Source organism: Lingula anatina, chromosome 9 (assembly GCF_051362555.1).
Source record: "Lingula anatina isolate TDL-2025a chromosome 9, LinAna3.0, whole genome shotgun sequence".
Classification (NCBI taxonomy): domain Eukaryota; kingdom Metazoa; phylum Brachiopoda; class Lingulata; order Lingulida; family Lingulidae; genus Lingula; species Lingula anatina.
Window position 1 is genome coordinate 14,113,634 of NC_141775.1, and position 24,724 is coordinate 14,138,357.

At 37.7% G+C, this 24,724-nt stretch overlaps 1 protein-coding gene across 3 annotated transcripts in view; it reads right to left on the reverse strand.

Annotated features, from left to right (window-relative positions):
• Positions 1 to 24,724, reverse strand: part of LOC106174080 (uncharacterized) — an 83,481-nt gene that overhangs the window by 37,971 nt on the left and 20,786 nt on the right. The gene's annotated exons all lie outside the window — the stretch shown is intronic.

Below are 24,724 nucleotides of genomic sequence, written 5' to 3' on the forward strand. Positions count from 1 at the left end.
AAATTACCATTTGTTCTATCAGACTAACTTAAAAATTTACGTGGTACCTTTCCATACAAAAGGCATTTGGCTGCAGCATCCAGCAGTTTCCCTTACTCATCAAGACAAACCTTATCCAAACCGATAACAAAATTAAGATATGCAAAATAGATTTTGAGGTACACCTTTCTAATTTTCGAAACACTCTCGTATTGAAGTTGGAGACTGGTAAATTTCACTATTTCAGAATTTTAGAGCAGGTATATTTCTCAATAGTTGGGATCTATATACTTTGGCGATTAAGAGGAAACCGATTATTGAAATTGTTGACTATACAAAGGTCTAATGCATATTGGAGGCCTTTAACAATAACTGCACATTAGTAGTACGACTCTAAAACACATTAGTAGTACGACTCTAAAACACATTAGTAGTACGACTCTAAAACACATTAGTAGTACGACTCTAAAACTACCAACCAATTGCCACAAACCAGTGGCTAACGTCCCGTACTCCTTTAAGGATTTACATTATACTTGTGTGTAAAAATAACACCTATGTGCTCTTCACTAAAACAAGATTGAAAATCTATAAAAGTGTTTTTAAAAATATAGATTGATATCGGTTAAGTGCTTCATTTTGTATGGCAATGTGTAAATAAACTAGAAAACAGCAGATATTTTACTTTTATAACGAAACGCGCATGAAAAGAAAAACTTTGACGAGAGGCGCACTGCATAAAGTGAATGAGTGGATTTCCTTTCAAAATATACTGCTAGACATATCTTGGGTATTTTCGTGCTCGCTGACATAGCGCTCTAAGAATTATAAACTCCGACTGTATCTAACCTGTACTTAACATGTGGAGGGGGCCCGGACTATACTAGTATGTATATAAAACTATACATTGTCTTTCTATAAAAAGCGACGATTGCAGACCCAATTTTATAAATATAGTATCAGAAGCTCATGTTTTCTTGCGCTTATACGGTAAAACGACCGAAATGTTTTTTGTCTGAACGCGCCTTTTACAGTCTAATCTTGTTTCTTTTCAATTTGCAGCGTGTTTATCTTACCATATTTATGTTATATATATAATATATGAAGCTCATTAATGAAAAAATCGTTTTGTTTCTTATAGTAGTAGTATTAGTGGTAATTCCGGAATTAATCCATTTTCTGTCCTTTCTATTAAATCTAAAACTAGGCTGGTACATTCTCCCAAAAATAGACTTTTCACAAATCCATACTATGTAACACTATATGTAACACTTATCAGTTTTTTTAAATAATGTTTCATACGGGTTGCAATACAGACTGAGTTAATTCTTAGTCAACACTGAGCAATATGATTTGCCTCCAAGTTTTTCAATAATTTTTATCTTTTCCCGCCTTAAAGAGAGAACTTTTGAGACCTTGCTTCTGGCTGACTGGTTAGCAGTGACCTAGTGTAAACACCACCTGATTTCATCCATTCTCATAAAGGAAGCTAATTTGTCTCGCCTCAGTCATTTTTCTCTCTCGTCTGTGCATCCTTTCTTCATTAATATTTCAGAAAAGCAATCTACCGTCACTACAGCTTTGCTTAGTAATTTGTCACTTCCAGTCCACATCGCCAACAGTATAAGAATGTTCTGATAATAGCATTTGTCAGCTTTCCATGGAATAATTCTTTTTCAACCCAGCTCCTAGAAGTCTGAGAGCTGTGTTTCTTAACGTGTTACATGTACATGTAGATGTGCCCGCGTGCAGTTTTACCGTTAGTGTTACGCCAATATAAGCAACAAAAGGGTATTTTCTCTGGATATGAAGGACTTCATGATTGCCTGATTGTATATGTGTCAAGCAAGGTGTCATGTTGGAAGAATTCACAGTTTGGGCAGCGAATCAACATTATAATAGACGACCACAGCGTGGAAGTGATCAATACCTGGGTATATTCCGTCACTTGAAATCTACTGAATATTCTTTCCTTTTGTATCATATTAATTGACAGGTATATGACCTAATCAATGCTGAGTACTCTATTCTGCACGTATGCAAATGCAGTTGCATGGGCGACGCTTTTTGAATGCTCTAATAATTGCTGCAGCAAATTTATACCTTATGGCTTCTCATGAATATCTAATACTCTTTCGAGGCTGATGCAACGTGCGTAATCCATTCCATATTATGCTAACTGCCGACCACTGCAATATAGGTCAAACAACATGTAGCAAAATTGATAACAGCGTACATCAATCAAATAACTTGACTCTATGATGTGATTAATAATCAATTAATAATTATGAGAACTGTCTTGCCTTGGCAGAGGTCTGCGCTCTCCAACTGCGTCTCTTGTATGTAATAAACCTTTTTTTATGGAATGTATGTCCTCAACATATTTTGATTTAGTACGCTTTATTCAAGCCTGGCCCGAAATAGGACATCACGTTTTCTCTTTGCTCAGCGCATAACGTAATCCAAGATTCCACGGTTTGTGTCAGATTTACGTATTACGTCAAAAAAAAAAAAAAAAAGTCCACATAATGCTCATTTAAACAGTGTATTTGTCGACGCTCGGAAACTTCATGTTTTACGTGAAGTCTCCAACTCTTAACTCTCCGAACTCCATAGCTAGCCTCCCCTTCCTCTCGAGCGCTCTCTTTATATCTCACTTACTATAAGCATAACTGACGCGATAGATACAAACATTGTTTACTAGAATTGCAGAGTGAATTGCTTTACATCAGTGTTGTAAAAAGAAGTCGCCATGTTACTCAAGTACTCTTGGACGACAGCACGTTACATAATATGACCTCATAAAATATCTTTATTATCTTTATGTCAGATACGATATATAGAAACAATAAAATTCTTTACCTGCAACATTTCTGCAATCAAATCATTTCGTATAGTGGTGATCGGGTTAGTAATAAAATACGAATAAAATATCAGCATTTGACGGTCTGCACCTTAAACTTTCCAACCTTTTGATCATTCTCACTACCAGAACTCAGGAAACTATACTAGCCTTAGTCAAACTGCATTCAGGCAAGATAATATGATTTATTGATGATGGGAAATAAAAACGAAATAATTGCTTACTTTTCCACTAATCAGATCTAACTTTGAAGTCAAATTCTCCGAATAGCTATAGCGTGACATAATTTCCTCTGGTCAGTTCCATCTCTCCTGAGGCCAGTGACTCATATTGAATTTTTATACTTTAAACAACTGACAGTTGTAACACAATTACGGTAAAATAGTGCGTTTTAGAGGGCTCACCTGTCTTTGTGAAAGTATATATTAAACTAAGAGTATTATAATAGTATAATATACTTGTAGTAGTATTGGGGGCAATTGTTAATGTTTAATAAAATATTTTAAATTTGTTTTGATTCTATTTGTTTCAATACAGGAACTGCTTGATATTATCAATATTGTTCTATATAGAGTTAGTATATACACATAAGGTACCACTCTAATTAAAGCTGCATAGTCATCGGGATGATAATAATGGTTTCACTCCACGTCTGTATCGAACAAGTATACATTAAATGACTTATTACCGTTTCTATCTTTCTTTCCTTACGAAGTTGGATATCGTAATAGGATCAAACAAACAGACAATACCGTGCTTATTTAAATTATCTCATTTGCGGATCATTATTCTAATGGCTTAGCATTAGCATTGGTTCTTTACTGGTAAATAGCGAGTACACCCTGATTGCATTAAGGTTTCCAAACACCAAAGATCCGATGGCAATTTATACGGGTATTGATTTTCCATTTCCCATTTACACGACATCGGAGCTCTTTATCACATTTGCCATAAATACGTATACGCCTGTTGGATTGGCATAAGGTCCATATGTTTTAAATGACAATTCTCTATTGATGAACATGATTATGGTTTGGGATTCATTGATCTGCCACCTAACGGTTGGTGTGGAGGGATCGATTGGACTGCCCTCTATCAACAGGTGGTAAAGTTAAACGTTAATGTTTGAGCGGATTCTCAACGAATTAAGCCAGGCTTTACAAAGCCGGTGACCTAAAAATGGCGGACGTACATGAAAGAAAAACCGCCTAATCTTTTAATAGTCTCTCCGCCTCTCACACGCCTCCCCACACGTCGTCCCTGCGGGGTACAGTAATTAAATCTCGGCTCCGAACATTAATATTTCCGTGAATATCTCTGGTGATATTATCTCCGTAGATAGTCGATTCATTGCTGCTCTACGGGCCAAATTATTCCTTTTTCGTCTCTGTTTTCAAAGATAATAGAACAGAAGAGCTTTTTTCCTTCGATCGCCATCAGCCGCCATGCTTTCTTCACCACGAGTTTAACTGATGAGCATGCGCACTTAATATTTCTCAGGTAGCTTCCGCATGGCGAACGGAGACGCGATTTAATTACTGTACCCAGCAGGGACGACGTGTGGGGAGGCGGAGAGACTATTAAAAGATTAGGCGGTTTTTCTTTCATGTACGTCCGCCATTTTTAGGTCACCGGCTTTGTAAAGCCTGGCTTAATTCGTTGAGAATCCGCTCTTTGATCTGTAGACTTAAGGTTTTTAACAGGCACTTGTTTGTAATATGTTAATAAGGCGACCAAATGGGTGTTTTTATTATAAGTGACAGGTAGTATAATATGCTCGACAAGACCTACTTTTCTAAAAAAAATCCAATGAAATTATATAGTGATTATACAAGCGTAAATAAAAATTACATGATTTCTTATGAACACACAATTGCATAACTTCTTGCGGAGAACACTGTACTTACTAAACAAAATTCAGTATGAAATTAAGTTCCTTTCAAAATAGTTAATTGACATGGTTTGAATTATGGACATTCCATAGTTGGCTGCAGTTGTACGCTGCGCTACCATCCAGCCACAGTGAAACAAAATGGATAAAAGAACAGCGCTATACAGCTGCGTTTATCTCCGGTACGTAACCTACCTGAGGCCCAGGACACCTCCCCCTGGGGCCGACTGGCAGTGGGTTAACACGAGACCACTGCCTAATGTATTGCTCACATTGACCTCAGAACGAACCGCAAATAACACCCCGGCAGTGAGAGGGATCTGACCAATTGCAATGTGGATGAAGCTACTAGATTATTTCACAAGTAGTATAATTGTAGCGTTCTAGTATTAAATTTGTTTAGTACTCTAGCATAATCCAGTATTCTTTCAACTCCCTTGCATTGTGCCATCTTTCCATACTATCTATATTTGGTGGAGTTATCTGTGATGCAGACGGCCTGGAAGTGTGCTATTTTGGTTCCGTCTTTTTTACATTGCTGGACGTATGCGCTATTCTCTTTAAGATTTGCATTACTTCCCAGAGGACTGAACAGTACCACTTGTTAGCGTGCTTGAACAATGATAAAACAACCATCGCTAGTCCTCTTTATACTGTGCCCAGTGTGGTAGAAGAAGGGAATTAAAAGTGCATTCTTGCAGGAATATTGACTCGAATTATCAAGAATATGTCTTTATTTAGGTGGTCAGCACCACTTAGCTGCCTGATTGTGTGAGCCCTGGGTAAAAACAGCGTAAGTTGATTGCAGAAAATTGTCATTGTATCGTACTCACTTGCATTTTGTAACCGTAGCACAGCGTTTTTATATGCTATTACCGAGATCATTGTTGCTTGATTGTTGGCCTTTCTGGTTAGTATGGTTTTTAGCTGGTAGATTTATATTTATACCGAATGTCTTATCATTTTAAGTGATTCTGTTGCTGTTCAGGTCTGTTTATCTATGCTTTTGCTCTCTTTCTTTACCTATACTTGTAAGCTTATCTGTTTCAAAGACGCTTCTTTTAACTATAAAGGTAAAGAGAGAACCTCATCGCTTCAACTGTCAACACCAGTCAATATATAAAGATCCATCTGTGATATTCCCGTCAAAGCAGTCCATTGCCAGCCAAACTCCGAGTTATTTGCACCTGTAGCCTGATTCCCAGAAGGCGTTTTAAGAGACATTAGTATATCGGAGTGCAAATAACTCTCGTAGCTAGCTTCGACCCAGTTGCCGGGTTCAGATGGAGAGGTGGATTGTTTCAGTGACGTCATTTGACAGTGTATGGTCGACTACCACGACTTATCCTTGGTTCAATTGTATTAAAACTAATTAGTTAAGTGAACCTTGTGTTTTAATAAAACACAAACATTATTAAGACAGATCTGCATTACGTCTAGCGTGAATATTCCGCTAATAACAAAAAAAAGTGACAGAGACTCAGCTACCTCAAAGAAAAGAAATGGGTGATATTATATCTTAACATGATTTAAGTGTTAATCTCAGGGTTGTACGTGCTGTATTGTTTGGCTTATTATATAGATATTTGCTGTTATGATTATGTTTACTGCACTAGAGGCAATACAGTGTGGCAATAGAGAAATGCACCGATAATTGTACTCTATTTTTGCTGGACAAAATACTGGGAAAACAAACTTAACTTCTAAATGCTCTCAAGCTCAGGACCTCAAGTTCTCTGAGGCAAAATCATAATGGTAACCCGTCGGTATTTTAGCGGTTTTCAACTTAAATACACGCATTTCGTACCCTCACCACTTTAACCCAACAAAGTTGTCTCAATTAACTTTATATCACCAGTTAAAATGTGTCTTCTTCCTAGAGTCAGCTTCAGTACATTTCCCCATTTCCGTTCAACACTTGCATGCACGCCATGTCACAGATAATATCCATGAGATACATTAGTACAGCGACGATGTACGCCGATCACTACATGAATGTTTGTGAAAATGATACCTCTTCACATGTTGATCAGAACCGAAATAAATTGTAGACAGCAACAATTAAATAAAAATAATAAGACAAAATATTTCAATAATCTTACTACTGTGAATGTAAACATAGTTTCAATGGAACTTAGTTTTGATAGTCAGAAAGTTTTCATTTATGATAGATCCTGAAATTTGATTTACCTGTTGACTGTTTCATCTGTTCACTCTGACAGATTTGGTCACAACTGAATTACCTGTTCAGGTGAGGGTTTTGCATGAGATGAAGGAGTGAATAGACGAAACAGTCAACAGGTAAATCAAATTCCAGGATCTATCATAAATGAAAACTTTCTGACAATCTTACTACATAGTGATAATACTAACAGTAAGAAATACAAATATGCTACCGGCAGCTTGAGGTCGCCCACGGCGAAACCTTAAAATATTTGTGGATTGGAAATAATATGTAAAGTAATTAGCTGGTACGAGCAGTGTGTCGGCGGCAAACACAAGAGAAGAACTTGATGTCTGGGAATTGCCGTCCAGTGGGACTCCCTAATGGGTTTTATGAAGTTAAGTCACTCAGTGTTTGTTTAAATGAGTGCCTAATGGGATTTTCTGTGCAGTAAGAGTTAGTATACAAATAATATAAACAATGCAGGAGTAAATGGAAATGAGATCAGGAGTAAATGGAATTTGATCAAGCTTGGTTTCCATACTGGAAGGATAAGCCTCCATGTTAACCGTAAAATCTGTCCAGAAATGTCTTTTGTGAATGCAAATCCGAAACAAATAAAAAATACTACATTCTTTGGCTTGAGGGCAGTGTAGCGGAGTTAATGATTGTCCATAGGGAATGTTATGCTATCAATAACGTTCAAACAAATTAAAATGTTATTAAATTGACCGTATCAGATGTTTTTCCAGGAAGTAATATCAGCGTGCAAAATTAGACGCACACACTTATAAATGGGCACAGTTAGAAACTTTTTTTGCATAGTGTACTGATCCTGAAATGATGACATCAGGACACAAAGACCTGAACAGGATTTGGTGCTATGATTTGATTCTTAAAAGACAGTCCAAATGAAAACAAGGTGATATATATTTCCCAATATACACAGAATTTAAGCTGTAAAATCGATCTGAATGAATCGCCCATTTCAAAAAGTTCACAACAAAGCAGCGAGCCTTATTTTAAATTATATCAAAATTGTCAGTGGGAAATAGATCGACTTCTAATTACGCTATCTAAAAAGAACGATAATAAAGATACGTTAGAAACCTACAGCGGAAGAGAACAGACTGGTCTCTGGATCTATCCCATGGTTGTATAGTATACAACATTGGTCAAAAAGGTTGTCCCACCCCCATTTCCATGTACTTTTATTTACAAATGATCACCTCACAGCTGTAAACTGTTAGAAATAGTGTTCTTTATTACGGATACCGTGTCTAATGGATTAATGGTTAAAAAATACAAAATAGTGGTGAAAATATACATATTTTATACCATTTAGTAAAATTTATGAGAGGTACCCCCTTTAAATCGACTGTTTCACTGTGACTTCTACAGATGTAAAGAAATGTCTATAAAATTGAAAAGACGCCATCAAATGTCACCAAATTCACACACAATTAGCATTAGGGTGTGCTCGTTAAAGATCACGTGCCTAACAGCGTGTGCGTCTACCGCGTAGTGCAATTATCTCCTGTAGACGGCGCGACAAGCCTTCAATATGGGTAACAATTCTGTTTCTGGGGTGGGACAACCTTTTTGACCAATGTTGTATACAATGTTCCTTAACAGTGCGAACCGAAACACACAGTGCTGGTTGAGATAATATATTTCATCAATTTCATACACTGTACCTCTAACTAGTATTGGAATGAAAGCTGGTATCAGACTTAATCTCGTGGAGGTGTATACTTAAAATTACCTTAAACAATATGAAGTAAAACAAAATTTAACTGTGACGCCACGGTATATGGTGTTTAACGCCATGAACCATATAAACCGTACATATCACCTCATACTAGAGCAACTTCTATTGAGAAAATTATGTTTGGTATTCAGAATAAGTAACCGAGTAATTGTACATGTACATCCCTCTTTTACGTGATACTTGCATTTTACTGGAAGGATCACCAGTGAAAAATGAAAACGGGAAGTATTGCATTAGGCACTGTGTTTTAAGACCAGCGAATAAAACATGGCAACCAAGCGAATAAAACATGGCAATTGTTAGGCATAAATAATGTATTTTTGCCACTAGCGGTTTTCATGACTTGAGGGACGAGTTGATTTCCTCGAACGATACGCAAATTGCACACGTTATTGTCATCACGGGTAAATAAACAGGCAAAATCGATTATCTATTATCGCTTTAACCCCATTTCCAATTCGACTCACAGAGCGCTATTTGGCATTCAGGCTACCGTATCCCAAGAGACGCAAATACAACACTATTTATGAATATGAATATAACAGGACCGTCTGTTCATATGAAAAACTGAGACGAAAAATTATAGTATTCAGGAGATTTGCTTCATGTATATGCTTTCCTTTCAGTCCAAGGTTAAAGAACATCATAAGAATCGGTTATAGTGTCGACCAAATGATATACAAGTGTGTATCAATTAAACACAGTCATTAAAGTATGTAGCAATCAGTAACGATGACAGTCAGTTTAAACACAATGTTCAATTCACTGGTATAGGCCTATCTAATCATCCGATACTCTTTCATATGAACGTTGGTACCGTAAATAATCATAAAAGCTAAGTCGGGGCCCTTATTGCTAAATGCTGGAAGAGGTGGGATTCCGTGTGTTGGTCAGTGAAATCAACATTTAATGGTTTTTGAAACTTTGTGTACAGGCAACAGTCACCCCAACTGGGTGCCTACCTATGGGGCCTTGTTGACATTGCTAAGTCCACCTTGGGCACAGTCAGAGTGGAGCCGGTTTAACGAAACTGAGGGTCCATGAAACGGAAAGTCCGCCCTTCATATAGTTATAATGGTTAGGTTTAGTCTGACCTAAGTGGGTCAAAATGTAGGGCGAGGCTCACCTGTACAAATGAATAGGAAGCGGACTCTCTGTCGTTGGGGACTCTCTGTCACGTTACACCGGCGTGCCACCCAAATATGTCATGACGTCTTCCGTTCAGCAGGGGCGAGGACAAAGCCCAGACCATCCCTCTTGTACCCAAACAGACCATTCGCATTATTACTACATTATCACAACCATTAAATAAAATGACTATTTGATTTTTCTATGGATACAAAGGTTTTTTAACTAGACATTTTGCGCTTAAATAAAATTGTCAGTTATTTGGTTAGTAATAACTCTGTGAATTTGGACCATATTCTTGCATTCATAATTTCGTAAGCAGATGCTAGAAACCATGTATTGCGCAACCAAAACAGCTACGTTTGTTTATTCTAAATCTTACAACGGCTATATCTTACATTGAACCTTGCGATATCTGGTTATCATAATTTTTTAACAAAAGTGAATATCCACTTAGCTCAACTTTATCAAAAAGGAATTTTATATAGTAAAAGTGACAGTCAATGGGAGAGTTACGGTCTACAGTTTGTGTTCATTTAGCTGTTACGGCTAATGGACTAAAAGCCTGTCTATTATTAAAGCGCGATAAAAGCTACGTAATAAAAGCAGATTAGGCGTAATTGTCCAGTGAACAGGAACTTCCATTAGATCAACTTTAATAACCCATATTTTCGCAACTATTCAAAGTATTTTAGTTTGTTATCACTTACCTATATAATAATGACGATATGAAGCTTGTGTTGCATAAAGTTTTGGTTCCGTTTAACAGAAATCTGTGAAATGTATTACGAAAAACTGGATATTTAATAATATTTGGAGAACAATGAGTGAATGGCAGTGCAGATTGTAATTTCAGCAGCCAATCAGAGCGTGCTTCTTGTATCACACGAACATATTCCTCAAATGTGTTATTAATGATATTCTGTTTAAAGAAGTCTACTTTTAATTTTTTTTTCTATGAAATTTTGTTCCATTATACATTAAGAGAAGCACACACTTTAATATCGCCATTGTACGTCAGTGCCCATCGGTCAAATAATATATGGTTACTGTTTACTTTTTTCAATTTTTTTTTTTCAAAACTGAATATTGAAATTTAACTGCCTGAACATACCGGTACAAGTAGGTCAAATTGTACCAAATGCCATAAAACATTAATAAATCCTACTGTGAATCGTCTATGCAATTTTATTCATGGCTATAACTATATTTCCAATTTTAGACAAAATCAGGATATTTTCATAAACAAAGAATGCGAACTTGAAATTCTGTCGACACAGAATGTGAAAAGATCATACCATAAACACTGTTGTAGATAATTTTATCAAGTAATTTGTGTATTTAGATATCAAAGCTGTCATCTTGGATTTTGCCGATTTGGATGGCGAGTTTTAGGAAAAGGGGATCACAGACTGTTTAGCCAGAGGAAAACGGTGTTTTACTGAAATTTTTTTTAAGTAAGACAATATCTTACACTGCGCATGCTTAAGTGAAGCAGTCTACAGGGATATATGCCACAAAGTGCGTGTATACAGACCAACTGATGTTTCAACATGACAGACAAATTTCCTCTGCCCCACGTCTATGTGGAATACTGACCTTACATTTGGCTGTTTATCGTGGCAAGATATGCAGCTCACAACCATCTTGGATAAAGGGCCTTCAAATGTCAGCGGGGATCAGTGGGTGCTGCTTCCACACCCAAATATAGTAATGCTTGTATTTTTTAAAGGTGAAAGTTAAAATTAAAAGTAAACCGGTCAAGTTTTAGTTTCTGTTGGGAAAATGAAAGCTAAAGCTCTTAACTGACCATAATATTAATTGGTTAGATATGCTTCGGGTGGACACTTGGGAGAAGGGACATGGGGTCTGTAGCTTCTGGTGAGCTAAATAATAGCTGGTTATTGTATTCCATCAATCTCAACGATGAATTTTTGCTTCTTTCTAGTAAATGGACAATTTTACGCCAAAAACGACTTTTATGCATAAGACTGAAATTATGCGGAATCGGGTTCCATCTGAACATGAACATTAAACCATACTGATTTTTTTTTCAAAGTTCACTGACTTAATGGCGTCCCTCATCATGGATCTTGACAAGTTACATTTATGTCAGTTATTAATGCATATGTGGAATATTGAGTTCGAGCTAAATCATTTAATATGGCCAGATATAGTTTTGGAGGCCATCTTGGAAAACAGATCACCAGGTAGGGGAGACCGGGGCTAGTTGGACCCCGCGGTAAGTTGGCCCCCCGTCAATTTATGACAAAGTAACTACGAGGTAAAAAAAATAGGCCACATACTCTTGTAAAGTGACCGTAGCCTACAATGCTAAGGAAGTGTCGGACGTTAAAAAGTTTAACTTAAGCGGTGAGTCGAAATAAAGTATTTTTGCACCTAAAAGTAATTTTGTTAAAGAGATTTAAAAATCTATTTCATAGGCTATTGATCGAATATAATATATGTATAGGGCATCAAACTGAAGCTCATTGCTTCAAGTTTCACAGAGACGTATCATCGTTGCTCATTCTAGCACCATGAATGGCTGCCATCCTTTAAAATAAAAAGTGTGCACCCGGGGCTAGTTGGCCCCCTTGACTCGGGGCAAGTTGGACCCTTATATTACCCACAAACCTTTGCGCGCAACACAGCTAGAGACCATTGTTGAAACAAACTCAATGGTTTAAAACTGAATATGTAACTTTCTTTTAAAACTTAAATTTATTATTCGTTTTCATTCATTAAATACCTGCTTTATACCATTATTAATAAATTCTTTATTAAAATAAAACAAATTTTATTGATAGATATTCTGCTTCTTGCAACTTATACCCCCCCCCACAACGTGACGTACGGAAACCTCAATAAATCTGCCTCATTTGAACTATTTATTCATCAAACACTCTCAAAAGTCAATTTAATAAATTAAAAATGTATAAAAATGTATTACAAGGCGTTTACGTGGGATATTTACTCCATTTTTGTATAGGGGGCCAACTTGCCCCGACCCTGGGGCCAACTTGCCCCGTGGCGGGGCAAGTTGCCCCCCCCCCCCCCCCCCCCTGACGTCAACTGCGTTTTTTTGTCAAATTGTGAGCCATCTGGCATTATATTTGAAAAATAATGACTTTGCATACGTAGCTTAGTTCATGGGGCTTACTTTGAAACCGGTTTTGTTACTCTAACTCATTCCTAGTTGGCTCTACAAGGCCAAAAGTGTCTAACTGGGCCAACTAGCCCCGGTCTCCCCTATCATTTGGTACTGGTTCCATTTCTGAGAATGCTTAGTGTTAGCATTTAAAGCAATCTGGTCAGGTTCCATGCTTTTATAACAAAAATGAACAATTAACCATGTTTTTGCAGGATATCAGGGAACTAATGGAAGTCTTTCTAATAATGGCATATCCCTCGTGGAAGTAATGTCATCGATTATTCACTGGCAAATCACTACTGTGAACTTGCCTTACTCTGAAATGTCAGGAACAAGATGTATGTATTTGCACTCTAAGACAGAAACATGCTTGATTCATCATACATGCATTGCCATATAGAACAGCTGTTTAAGCTCTTTCCCTCCACAAATCACACACAGACATGTATGAACTCACATATAAAACGGTACACAATTATACAATATACCAACCTTCCCACCTCTATTTCTCTCCCACACACACACAAACGCAGAAGAGAAAACCCCACCCACACTTTATATTTCTCCATGCTGTTAGTTTACATTAACCACTAAAACCCCCTTTAAGCCCCCTTTTGAGATTTAAATAAAAACTTAACGTGTCGACAACTGGCTGATCATCGAGCATTCATTTCGCAACTATTCTACGACCACAACGACGCCAGTTTCATGGTCGCAGAAAGGGCGCAGAAAGGACGCCGTCCAGTGTAAAGGGGGGTTTGCACTGGACGGCCGGCGTCCTTTGTGCGACCACGAAACTGGCCAGGACGCACATTGATCGCTAATGTGCAGTTCCCAACTGACAACAGTGACAACTACCAGTATCAGATCGTAGAATGGTCGCCACCGATCGCCGGCGAAGGTACAGAGAACGCAGAGAAAATGCTCAATGGTCACTCAAAAATGGCAATGGACGCCTTGGGTTGCACAGGGGACGCACAGGTCGCTTGCAGTTTTCCCGGTAAAAATCAAGATTCGGTAGTTCAAAGGAGGCACAGCGGACGCAGACGCCTTCACACTGAGGCACGATTTAATTGCTTTGGCGACCATTGAGCGTTCTGACCACGTTTTTGATCGCAGAAGAGACGCAGAAAGGACGCCGTCTAGTGTAAAGGGGCCTTAAGGTGCGCGCGAAGTGCTGGGGCCAATCTGTGTGACAACCCCAGGATCACAACTTAAGGAGACAATCTATTGAGTTGACGCTGATGAGTTTGACAATAGGACACTAGGTGTGTGGAAACTAATGTTTCATGTCATTTTCTTGGTCCTCTTTTGTCACATCATAAATAATGGTGTTGCTAAACCAATGTGGTGTTCTACATGTATTTACAGTTTGTAAAAGGTTGCTATTGGGCTTTACAAATTATAGGAATAGGAACTCTAAAAAGTGTTTCACATTTATTGTTATACTGTTGCTGTTTCAGTAGATACACAAATTTATGACGCCTTGAAAAAACCTACCCGTCGTGATTCCAGTCATAATTTGTAGGATATATATATATATGATCTCAATATGATATGGCTACCATCCTTTTATCCTTTTATGCACAGCCTGGTAACGCTGCAGTATTCTTCTTGGGGGGGGGGGGGGGGGGGGGGCTATGTTGGCATCGGTTTTAAAGAAACTATGGGTAAGAGCGTTTCCCCTTAAGGTGCGATCCTTTGCCACTTGATTCTCAATCCCTTTCAAGAGTTTTTCAATGAGGATTGCATCTGGTGATTGGACATGCAAATCCACTCAGTTGATGTCATGCTCTTAAAGTCACTCTAAGACCCCATTCCCATAGATTTTAGATCGATCTATCCCTGTGGGGAGTCTCACTAGATTACTGTCAGCTTAGCCGGCTTAAGCGTCTGTTCCGCCTACTAAAAGCTGTAAGGGGGTAATTAACTATGGTGCGCGCTCGGCTGACTGCAATTTAGCGTGAACCCCAAGGAAGTTAAGTCGATCTAAATCTTAATCTCTGGATCGATCTAAATCTCTGGGAATGCACACTTATACAGCCCTGGTTCTGTGGGGTTTTACATTATAATCTTGGCAAATGTACGGATGATTCCTGTCCCCTAAAATGTTTTCTACCGATGGTAAAAGGTGCTAGTCAAGAACTTCAATGTAACAATCGTAGTTCAGTTTCCATGCATCAAACTCAGTTCACCAAAATCAATGCACCCCTAAACCATTATTGAAGTTGACAGCCTGGCAAGGAAATGAATATTCTCTGGCATCCTCTCACTTGTCCACTCACGTTGTCAACGTTGATTATAACCTCAACAGAAAATACAAGACAGCGCCAGTTCTGACCAACGGTCCATGCAAAGGTTCATGCAGCCCATGTCGCCCTACGTCTGTTAACCAAGGTGATAAGTGGTTTCTCTTTGGCAACCCTGGTGTGGATCCCTGTAGCATGGAGCCTTCTTTGCTAACCTCAACCAACAAATTGCGCGATCGCAAAGCTAATTCGCTGCATGATTCACATCTTTGTAAGCCTTAACAGCATAAAAAGACGCCTGTCGCCTCTGGCACTAGTCTTTTTCCGGCGACCATTTCTAGCTGACTAATGGGCATCAGCAGTGAAAACCCCTATATACAGGTTGGCCAGACACGCCATGTCTGGCGGCTATCTGGAAACATCTTTCCCCCCCTCCCTGAAAGAAACAATTTCATTACTTCCTTCTTATGTGCATGAGCACGTGCACCTTCACCATGATAGAAACTTGACAACCAGAAGGACGATACACCTTAGCTTGCACCCTTTATAGTGCCCATGGATAAAATTCGTCACTGGTTAGATGAGCAATAAACCGCGAATCACCTTTTTCGAACGGGACCTCATGTCACATAGCGCATTATTCACACAGATAGTGCAATACCCGTACATTTAAGTGTGTTTAACAAAAAACTCCAGATTTGTACTTACACAAACTGTATATTTTATAAAGGACGGACTCCCATTGTTTACTCGTGTACTTTTATTGTCAACGACACGTTGAACAATAGATCAACATTTCTCGTACTGTTTTTTTTTAATCTAATGCTAAATTCTTAGTTTAATCGACTTAATCTCACACGCACAAAAATCTCCAAAAATAGGCGGGGAACTTTACAGTGCAAGACTGTCATAGGTCATGGAGCTGGTATGTCGTGAATGATGGTTTGTGACAATGAAATGAGGCATAACATTAACGGGATTATTAGTGAATATGGACGGTAAAACGCAAACATTGGGACGCCGCCATGCGACTTACAGGGGTCAGAAAGCGGTTTCTTTTGCTTTGAAACATTAACGTGAACAGTGGACCGATCTACAGTGTAGCTTTTACTCGTACATGTATCTAAGGCCGCAGCTGTTTATTAGAATATCCTCATGTTTTGACGATATCCACTCAACATACCGTCTGGTGTTCACTGAAAAATTCCCGAGAGATACATCTAACACACTCCGAACTTGGGTTTAGGAGCCAAGTTGCTTTTCCTCGATGTAAACGTGCCAAGATATTTGCTTCACTTGCTAATGATATCCACGTAATAAATCAGCTGGTGTTCATGTTGAAATTTGCCCTTACAGATATGTCAAAAACACATTTCACGGGGATCTAGGAGCGAGGTTGCTTTTGCTCAGTGTAAACGTGTCCACATGTAAAGTGGCACCTGTTTTGTGGAATATCATCAATTTTTGATAGTGTCCATGAACGAAAATGTCTGGTATTCATTGAAAATACTCTCTCTAGAGACGGGACGCTGCAATATTCTGCATGTAGAAATCAAATTGATCTAGTACTCGGCTTCGTTTCTCTCTTGAGATGCGATTTATACATGGTTACTTTTCAATACTTAATGATTTAAAACAGGCAATTTAGCTGCCAAGACCCATATTCTAATTTTCTTGTTTCGGGGTCTTTATTGGGAATCATTTGAAGCTTGGTGAGATAGGCCACACGCTCTATCTCATTAGCTTGCTGTTTATAACAATTGGGCTGTCTGCATACTCAACAAATGCTTCACGGCAATTTTACTGCAGTGTAATTAAGTTGTCAATGACCTAAGCTTATTTTCTCATACTTCGTCTTTATTTGGGGATTATTTGTATTCTACATCGAAATTGGAGCTATAAAATGTGATGGCGTTCCACTGCCAAACAGCCGTTTAATTTCCCTAACCACTGTGAAACTTATAAGTGGCACATGCTCACTCCGTTTCCAATACACTACTGTAATCAATCCGGCATCACCCCCGGGGTCTGTGTGGACGTGAGTCTGAAGGTTAATTAGTTTTTACTTTAAAGTCAATTCTTAGTTTTATTTGACTCCATATAATCAGTAGCAGTCCATTTATATGAAGTATTGCAGGTGTTTCATAAAAGAAAAGAAATTCCCTGTTTTGCACAATGTTAAGTCTTGGTATTAATCAATATTTTAACTTATTTAGGTAGATAACTCTTCATTTTTCTTGAAATGAAATTAACCAGGAATATATCTGTTTTAAAACAAAGATTTAATTTTACTTTCACTCACTTTCATTGATATGTTTAAAATTGAACAAGATCAGTAAATGTTGATGAGTTAAATTACGCGTTCTATGAATTCCAGTTTTACTTCACCTTAAGTGACGAGGAATACCGCTCGTTATGTGAGGGTAGTCCGTGTCGCATGCTTAGCTAGGTCCATCAAAAGTCTGGGAAAGTTATATAGATGTCTACATCCACCTATAACCGGGCATGACCGGCAAAGGTTTGTCAAGTGCAAAGCATAGAATATCAAACAGTGGGATGCAAACAACACATACGTCCTAAACCAAAATGCCTTGTACTAGTACTGTTTCATGCCCGTGAAATATATATATATATATATATATATATATATATATATATATATATATATATATATCCGAACCCATTATCTACAAAATCGAAAGGCAAATATTACGATCCTTTGGGTCATTGTTCCTCCAAAGGCCCTTAAAGAACAGCGCTTTACAGAAAAGCGCTTTACACCCGCTGAGACAATGTTAATCAAATATATGTAGATTTGTTCCAGTGTATATTTATTTTTACATGCAGACACAGATGTGTCTGTACACATACATTGTAGGCGTCAACTGCGTCTGTCGTCGCCGTCGCCGTCGTCACCGTGCACTTTCAGTGATAACACAATAAACTGCTTTTTCCTTTTGTCTTCAAACTTATGAAACGGATGAATATTCATAAAATACTGGTCGAGTTCGAAAATCAGCATGATTGGGTCTTTTTTCGACAATTATGCTGTTTCTTTCACTTTTTTTCGGCATATGTACAATACTGAAAAGTCATTTCAAGGAAAACCGATAAGCCTATTGTCTTGAAACTCACAGGAGTGATCAATCTTCCTGATATACAGATCGAGTTCGAAAATCAGACAATTTTTACAAAAGTTATGCTTTTTCAACATTTTTTTTAATAGTATACAAATCAAATGAAAACCATGCCATACTTTCCTTTGAAACTTTCAGGACTGATTCATAGGTCTAATATACAGTTCAGATCAAGTTTGAAAATTAGCTTGATCTGTATGTTTTTGTTGGAGTAATGCTCTTTTTTGTATGTGGGTTTTCCTCAGTTTTAATTCTTAGGCATGTTAACAGTCTCAGTATTGAACTAATTAGATTTGTAAAAGAATTATTTTGACATTTTGGCATCTTGACAATCTTGTAAGTAGATTATATGAAAATGATGCATTGTATGATAAAGTGTCAAAATGGCATATAAACTCATATAAACTCAGTTTGTCAATTTAATCCCTCACAGTGTTCAGAATCTCAGAATGGACATTCAAAATTGTTCTGTTGATGTTTTCTCGTCGTAGCAATTTTGTTAGTTGATCATGTAAAAATGAATGTAAATCGATTACTGTGTATCAAGAGATGAGTTGATAAAAATCGAAATAAACTCATTCGGTGGTGCTATCCTTTATGTATATATTGGCATTTTCAAAGTGTGACTGTAAAATTTCATGGGTCTGAAAACCATTGCCAATCAAATTTTCATAAATTAATATCTATGTTTACTGCAGTGCATAATTCAAATTGTGATTATGCTGTTAAGCATTATATAATATTGCAGCAAAATTGAAGAAAAGCATTTTTGGACACTGCTGCCATAATGATCATTAAAAGAGAAACTACAATTAAGAAACAGTTTGAATTTAGTGGTGGTAATAACTTTGTTAACAATATGTCTACGTTTTGTTTATAGGAATTAGTCTTAGTTTGGGTCTTGTGCCTGCACATTTTGACGTTATTTAGTTGACCAAGGCAAGGTGATAATAGATGTTCAGGGTTATGAAATGCATTTAACTGATTACATAACAGCCAAAGATAAAGTGGTGTTGGCGCCCGCTATGGCTTCAACGGCTTATTTTGACAAAGCACGTGCTACGCGCTGGCTTGAAAAAAAAAACATTATTGTTTCAGCTCGACGCCGCCGGGTGCATTGTATCATTCCAACTGCTACCATTCATAAAAAGGGGGCGTCGTTAGGTGTTAGACGATTAGTCAATGTTTCTAATCTTCTAACGCATTAGCAATGGGACTGAAATACAGCTTGAGTAGGAAAACCAGTATGTTTGCTTTCTTTTTTTTTTCTTTGTGAATTTTTTTATTTGTTAAATATTGGCACTTTCATTATGAGACTTAGAACTCTCAAGCTGAATGGTAGTTACATTTTCTGAATGTCCATGTTACGATAGTAGATATTTAAGAATTGGTGGTGATTATGCTGTTAATCGTTATGTAATATTGCATCGAAATTGACAAAAAATGAAAGGAATGAAAGGAAAACTGTTATTTACAAGAACGATTCTTATAGGAAACCCATCTTGCTTGAATAATTATTTCTTGAAATTATGCAAATTTTATGACAGCTTTGCTGCCTTAATTGTCTTTGTTTCTTCAGTGCAAGGGTGCAATGTGTCAGTGCTTTGAAATTACAAATGGCAATTAACTACGTGCACACGCTTTTAAGCGTGTGCACGTAGTTAATTGCCATTTGTAATTTAAAAGTCTAAAGATGCACTGTCAGTATGCGCTATTTACTGTATTAATCTAATAGCAAGTAAAATTAACGATACGCACCTGTCTCATATGTGTCACGGTAATCATGTCAGCAAATTGTGTAAAGTAAGTGTCTTTGGGATCTTTACAATTGTAAGCTGAGTTAGCGATACGATACGATACGTAGAAGTTCCCCAGAAAACAATTGAAGACAACAATAATAAAACACGCCTCTCTATATTTGCAATGCAGAACTCTGCGTTGACAGCGGGGAATAATCTTAATTGTCAAAAAACAGAAGTGTCCCCGTTGTTGCAAATCAAAACTTTGCTTAAATTCTAGAACCCAAAACCCAGAAACCCAGAAAATAACAATACACTTTAGAAGGAAATAAGGATAATTCACATTGACCATCATGTCAAGTCAACAATTAACGTTTTTCAATTCGTTTTTCATAAACTCCTAATGCTAATATTGAGCACCAAAGTGTATTAAAGATGATAAAAATGAATGAATGGAAAATGAAGGTAAATTAATGGATATATAAATTAATGAATAATAAATTAATTAATAAGAATGAATAAATCATTAAGTAAATAAAAAAATGATAAAATGAATATGTTAAGTAAGATGTTACCCCTACTTGGTCGGATATGAGCTTTTGTTTTCTACTTTGACAATAATTCTGTATACCTTTGTAATTTTTGTACACAAAATTGAGGGCTCGATGGTTTCTTTTATGTGTCTATATAAGTAATATGTTTCTTTAATTTAGTGAGTAGCTAACATCATTGTTTTCATGGTACAGTGGTTTTGATTTCACGCTTCGTACTCAAGAGTTTATTGCATCTCTTAGCATATTTGCTTAACATACATTGCTCAAAAATGTTGTCCCACCCCCAATTCCATGTGCTTTTATTCACAAATGATCGCCTAACAGGTGCAATTTTTTTATAAACAGTGCTTTTTATTCTAGATACCATACTTAACATGATAAATAGTTCAGAAAATACACAATAGTGTAAAAAATATTCATATTTTATACCATCTATTCACATTTATAACATGTACCCCCTCAAATCCAATGTTTCACTGTGATTTCTCCAGAAGTAAAGAAATACCCATGTAATTGAAAAGACACCACCAAATATCACCAAATTTACACAAAAATAGCATAAGGATGTGCCCGTTAAAGATCACATATCAAATAGTGCGTGTGTGTACCGCATACTGCAAAAATCCCCTCTAGGCGCGACAAGCCTTCAACAAGGGCAACAATTCTGTTTTGAGAGATATTGACCACTCTTTTTAAAGAGCTTGGCGGAGTTGGTCCAGATTATTAGGGAATTGGTTCTCCTCTGCATTGCACATTCCAATTCATGCAACAGGTGCTCAGCACGGTTAATATCAGCGCTTAAATATGGTTGCCCCATCCTCAGAACATTGAGATTCTGCAACAAAGAACTCCCCAGACGAGAGACGCGAGCAAGTGCGTTGTAACGATGAAGCCAGTAGCATACCTGAAGTCAGCTCTTGCAAATGGAGTGAGATACAGTGTATCTGTTGAGACAGTTGCAGTAAAATGCCCAAGAAAGGATGGTACTAATACCATGGGCTGGGAAGGGTCTACAAACGCGGACTCCCCAGGCGGTATTATCCTGCACACACACTTCTAAGAGGCATTCTGCAACATGTCTACTGACAATCATTTGACCATAAATGAAATACAAGAAAAATATTGATTCTTGAGCAAATCCAACTTGATTCCAGTGATGAGTGACCAGGTGCCGGTGCCCCTGGGTAACTAAACGTAATATTCTCAACTGATATCTCACCCCATCTGCAAGAGAGGACTTCGGGGTCTATTCCAGGATTCATCATGATAACACACTTGCTCAAAGCTTCCGTCTGGCAGAGGAAAACCAAGCCTCTAACAATCTGGCCCAACTTCTCCAAGCTCTTTAGGTTTGGTTTGTGGACATTGGGTAAACAGCCAATTTTGCTTACTGGCAGTGTATTATTATCGACGAATATATATATATATATATATATATATATATATATATATATATATATATATTCTGTCCCCAATCTGTATATTTCATACTCGATTATTCAATGCTTGAAAAACGACATTTATAAGCCACGTTAAATTCAAAAAATGAAAATCGCCAGCGACTTTAGTATTGGGGACTATTGGGGACAGTTCTATTTGTGCCAGCATTCCTGAATGAGGCTGAGAGATATACAAAGGGACAACAAAAAGCCACGACTGCAACCGAAACCTCACAACAATTTCAAAGCAATTCAGCGTCGAGAAGCTGCACAAATGACACGCGACGTACCGGCATCAAATTGCACACCGAGGCAGCCATGTTACATGTAGTGTTGTGCGGAGGCCCCCAAGGGAGACAAGAAAAAAGAAGCCTAAGACGTAACCGTCCTGGGTCAAATGCGTAAAAAGTGAAAAACAAGATATTGATTTACTTGTCATTTAATGTCGTTTGATTACAGACACCACCAATCCTTCACGAAACATACATGTGTACGTCCACGGAACTTGATAATAATAAACGACACGATTGCAAACGGATCCATTTTGTACTCATTTGGCTTCTTAAGTTTTTGTGACTTTACCAAATGCTTTTCCCCGGGGAACACATAATAGGCAGCATTATCTAGACAGGCAATGTTGTTCCCATCTGTGCATTTTAGTTCAATTACAACCTCCAGCGTTAGGCACAGGTCAAAGAACACTGGCTCTTCCCCAATCTTTCACATGCATTATGTCCTCAGCGGATTGTATCCTAGCCACATGAAATGTCATAGTCTGCATCTACATGAATATAAAGTAGTTGTAGTATATCCATACTAGTACTTTCACATGATACAGGCATACGATGGAATAACTGATCTTGAGACTGGGGAACGTGAGGAGGGACATTGTCAAATGAGCTGTGCAATTATGCCTGACATGTTGATCAAAGGGGCGACTTGGTATTAACCTCGTGCCAAGTAACCTCGGTGTAATTGTAAGATGTTAAATGGACAATACAAACCAGTACTAGTATATCCACTGCTAGGTTTTTTTCTCGATGTTATAAGCACTCAAAATCCATTATTGTTGAAATAAGATGAAAGTTTACTGGAAATTAACCGACAAAGGCCATTTTGATGAATGTGCTTAGGCTGTTGGGTCAACATAAAAGACAAACACGCTCAGCATGCTATGATCTAGCTGAGCATGTACAATTCAATGTACAGCACAATGTATAGATGCGTCTTTGATTTTTCATATTATGTCAAAATATGTCAGAAAGCCTCGTCTTAATGTGCCTCCATTAAATCAGTTAAGAACTGGAACAAGATCGAGCAACAGGAAGAACTCATAATGCTTTGTTTCAAATCAAAATTTTAAAGAAGTCTAATCATGTATGTGTCTTATGCAAATATCTGACTCGACAAAAATCTCTCTCTTCATACATCCTCCCTCCCTCCATTTCTCTCTCTCCTTCAAACTCATGCCCAATGAAACTGTCGGTCTACGTAGATCGATCCAGCTCCGCGGGGACTCTCGGTGAATGCAAGCAGAGTAACCGATCAGCACACGTCCTCTTGTCTCCAACGTACTCCTATAAGCTTGTCTACATTATACTCGTCGCCATCTGTTAATCTATTTGCATTCAGCGAGATCTCCCGCGGAGTTGAATCGATATTCGTATAACGATAGTTAAATTTAGGAATGAGCCTTTTCTCTGTACTTTCTTCTCTACCCCCCAACCCCCTCTCTCGTTAAAAAAACTTACAGGTCCCTTTAAGATCCTATAGGATCCTATAGGCCTATATTCTCTCTCTCTCGCTCTCTCTCTCTCTCTCTCTCTCTCTCTCTGCACGCATTTAGATAGACTTCAATAACGAACACCATAAGGCTCGTGTGAAAGCTACTAAAGAACTATCGACTAGGAGAACAGAGTTATTTCTTCGGTCTTTCTCAGCAGTAATTCACCTTTCGACATTTTGATTAGTGACACATTGTGCGCGCCCTGAGTGCAAATTAGTCTTGGCACGAAAAAGCAATCATACTGAAACAAACATGTCCTATCTACTTGCATTATCGACGTGGGCTGCTATCTCTTAGTTGGATGCCCTACTTGAAATATCCCGATGCTACCGGGATGTGAACTGATGTTAGCTGCCGTGGAGAGGGAGAATACTCGTTGGTCATTGATTGTTGTTGAAACCGTTGATATTGTAAATGTATCACGCTCATATGCAGATATATGATATAAATAACATATATTGTAACTGGTATTCAATAAACCACGTGAATAGGTGGTTTAGATCAGAGATGTTTATTATGAGTGAAATGGGCATACCTATACATATTGTTGACTTGATATACATGTATATCTTTTCTTGGGTATGTGAAGCACACAGTTTGTATTGCAGGGGGATTATTACTAATAAAAGTTTGTCTAGAATTGGAAAATAATGGTGCACAAACCCGCATACCAGTGCATGTATACTGAAGCTATTAGTTTGAGCTAAGGTGTAACATACCAAAAGAAAAAATCAAGACATCTTTAATTGGCAAGTGATATGATTTCTTTAATGCAGTTTGGCGAGGCATATGGGTATATTAACAAGTGTGAATAATTATATCTTAAATAGGTAATTTATTGTAGAAACAAAGGGATGACTGTCAGTCAGT